General features: G+C 30.2%; 1 long non-coding RNA gene across 1 annotated transcript; it reads right to left on the bottom strand.

Moving 5' to 3' along the window:
- Positions 1-636: 636 nt before the first annotated feature.
- LOC110684295 lies at positions 637-2,663 on the bottom strand. Its single transcript, XR_002503753.1, has 2 exons — positions 1,925-2,663; positions 637-1,341 (listed from the first exon to the last, which is right to left on the bottom strand). It is a non-coding gene; the product is annotated as an uncharacterized LOC110684295 (long non-coding RNA).
- Between the last annotated feature and the right edge of the window lie 1,157 nt (positions 2,664-3,820).

Below are 3,820 nucleotides of genomic sequence, written 5' to 3'. Positions count from 1 at the left end.
TAATAACATTGGTGTAAAACATTTCTTGACCCGTAACCTAAAATAATGACCCTGCCCGAAATGACTCGTGACCCGACCCGATTTACAGGTCTACGCACAGTAATTAGATTATATTAGATTGTAAAGTATAATGTTTTAATTGATTATAATATATACTATAAATAATGGATGTGGTGCATTTTGAGCTAAATCCTTCGCTCAAAAAAAAAAAATACTATGATACAAAAAATAAATTTATATGATAATTTATGAGTGTTATAATTTTTTATAATAAAATTATAATTTAATTTGTACATATGAAATATTGGTATTTTATCGAAAATAAAACTCTAAATTAACAATTTTATCCTAAAATTCTATCCAAATGTGATTGAAAGTAGAATTTTAAATTAATTTTTTTATCCTACAAATTGAATTCTATATAACTCTATCCTACGTGGCGCGACACTTGGCGAAAAATTAGAACGCCAAGTGTCGCTATCTCGTCGTCTGGCTAAAATTTTAGCTTTATATATTAGTTATATGATAAAAAAAAAACAACATGCAAGTATATAATAACATGTACTTATTTCAAAATAACATATACATAAATTAAAATAGTGAGAAATTAACATCAAAATAACATAACTCCAGCAGTAACATAGAAATTGTGGGGTGACAGAGCTATTATTTTCATTATCATAGAAGAACATAATATTATTTGACAGCATAAATGCATAATATCCCAGGTTTAAAATTAAAATTGTTAAAATAACCCCCAAATTTAAAGTTTCATATTATTTTTAAAAAGACCCCTTGATTCATTTACTAAAATTTTTTAGAAATATTCAATTATCATTCCACCAAAAAAAAAAAAAAAACTATAAAATTAAAAAGACAAAATTACTCGAACAAGCTTCCTTGGAACAAAAGTGTTCGAATCACTAAATACCTACAATACAAAATACACAGAAAAATTAGAATCTCAAATTTCCAAAAATGACATTAACTCAAATAATTCATCAAAATTTACATGACCCAAAAATCAAAATACCATCAATCATTATATTTATGAAATTATATGAAACAAATCCATAAAACTAATAAAATTTAATCAACGCTTATTGTTTAAAGAAGAACTTGAATCATATCAATCATTACAAATCTACAAAACCTATAAATTACCTTTCTGAGAAGCTTGAATTTGATAGAACTGACAGTAGTGGAGTGTAGAGACTTTCATCTCTACCAGCTAAACCCAGTTTTCTCTCAACACTCAATTGCAGTCTTCAGAAGAAAGAACTTTGATTGGATAAAAGCCAAGCACAGTACCTGGCAGACTCAATGCAACTTGTGCACCATCTGCAACACCACAAAACAAGTTGATTTGTAAAACAAGTCTTGATTTTAAGCTTAATTAAGGTTGTGATCAATGCTTTAACCTCATATTTGAACTCAACAAAAGCGGAAAGAAGCACATAATTTGGGTCACCACAAACACAGCAATCATCCACCTTATAAAGAATACAACACTTTTAAGAACTAATCATAGAACTCAACAAAAAAACACTAAGAAAAACTATTACTCCTAGAATTAATCAACAAATTCAAAAGCAAATAGGTCCAATTGTTGATAGTATTGGTCAATGAAATCAAATACCTGCCCATAGTTGATGAAAAGACCGGCAAACTTCTCTTCAGTCACTTATAAATTAAAACCCAGCCTTATTTAAATCACATTCACCGCTGAAAACATAAAAAACTAACAGCCCATAACACTTCCAATATAGCAGGACCCAAACAATCCTAACCTCTAAACTTTGGTATTATATGCTTATCATATAATAGACAAGTAAAGATCATGCAAAAATTACAAAAATGTAAGGATTATGCAGAAATTACAAAATCGAATCTTAAAAAAAAATTCTGATAACGAAGCGTTTACCTTAGCATATGTGCATTACTGTATATATGACGTGAATTGGAGTGATCAAAGGTGAATAGATCATCACCTGTCCAACAACAACAAGAACAATTTTGCCCTTTAAAATTAAAGTATAACCTTGAACAACAAAAGAATCAAGGTCACTCTACAAACAATCAATGAAAATAAATATTAGCAATGGAATAAATGCATGTTAAATGACAAATTTTCTCTCCAATTAGTCAAGAATTACATGTAGTCCACTAACCCCACTTTTTTCTTTGTTGAATTGTTATTGGTCTATGCCATCAATCATAAAAGGATGGAGTGATAGTTATCAATTTAATTATTAGTCATTAATTACCTTTCCTCAACCATACTTACACAACATCAGATTCTAGATTCAATAACCTTTCACATCAACTACACTCTCTACACTAAACAAATCCAATTTTTAAACTCAATACCAGTGTATGGAAAAGCACGATTAAGGCATGGAGGCGTGCTAGGAACTGACATAGCTTACAGCACTAACAGCGGCAGAAAATAAAAAGAAAATGATGATTATATTGATAAGATGAGAATTACAGCAAATCAGATAATTTTACTTTCGAGAGATGGAATCTCTCCTGAGTATGAGCTTTCAAGAGTTTCACTCTCTCCCAATGACAAAGCACACAATATTCAGCATGTCCTCTTCCCTCCTAATGAGACCTATTTATAGAAAATCCCTCCTAACAAACCTCTAACTTATTCCCCAAGTTACTTGATAAGTCCTATTTTGCACATGTTTTAGGTGGGTATCTAAGCTCATTTTATTACAAAATTAGAGATCTTTGGTGCATATTTGCATTATTTGCTTAAGTTGTGCTCTACTACTCTTCGTTTGTGTGTTTTGATGAATTTCAGGTGATTTATATGCAATGGTTTTTTTATTATTTTCTAGTATGTTTGCTTTATTCTTTTTTTTAATTATTTGTTTTTTTTATTATCTATTTTTTATCTATAATATATTCATGTGTAGATTATGTATATTAATCAAATTGAATTATATATTTAATATTTCAATTTTTCAATCTCGTTCGTATGACGAATTTAGAGTGTATAATAAATGCAATAACGTGTGCAAAAATGGAGTATGGACTACTGGAACTAATATAATGCAGTGATCACGCATTATATCATTGTGATGTATGACAAACTATATTGCCTCATTAATCTTGTTGATTAAAATTTACAAATCATGTAAAAGTTCGAAGACGAGACATTGAGTGAAATGAATGGCAAACTAGTTGCACTTGAAAGTACTTTGATGGAACTAATGAAAATGACATCCTTTATGCCAAAAGGTTTTGATTTATTTTCGATTGAAAGACTTGCATAGTGACTAAAAGACTTGCATATGACTAAAAGATCATGATTGACCTTGAAGGATCCAAGGTTATTTAACTATGTATGATTCAGGAGCTTGACTGTGTTAACCGTGAGGCTTGAGCCTTATATATTCATTCTTGTGTGTGTTTAGTTCCTGGTGTAGCATTGATCTTAGTTTTGACTTTAGACTCTTAGTAGTGTGTCGTAATACATTGCACGTGCACATTGAAATGACGAAGGCCATGTTCATTAGGTAGCCTCCAGACAAAATTAGAACATCAGTTCCCTTCTTGCTTACCCATGTTGTAGCTTGACTATATTTTTCATTAACTCCACAAAAATTACCCCTTGGCCCAATTTGATTACTTTTCCCAAGTCTAGCTTGGGGGAGCTATTTTATGCGGTATTTTTGCGTGATTCTGTTTCAAGTTGCAATTGATGCGAAAATATTGAAAAGAAAAGGAAGAAGAAGAGAAAAAGTGAGAAAAGGAGGTTTGATTGAATTACTTGAAAAAAAAAAAGTAACATTTCTTGAAAAAGAAA

This window comes from Chenopodium quinoa, unplaced genomic scaffold, assembly GCF_001683475.1.
Source record: "Chenopodium quinoa cultivar QQ74 unplaced genomic scaffold, ASM168347v1, whole genome shotgun sequence".
Classification (NCBI taxonomy): domain Eukaryota; kingdom Viridiplantae; phylum Streptophyta; class Magnoliopsida; order Caryophyllales; family Amaranthaceae; genus Chenopodium; species Chenopodium quinoa.
This window is presented reverse-complemented; position numbering and strand designations above follow the sequence as displayed.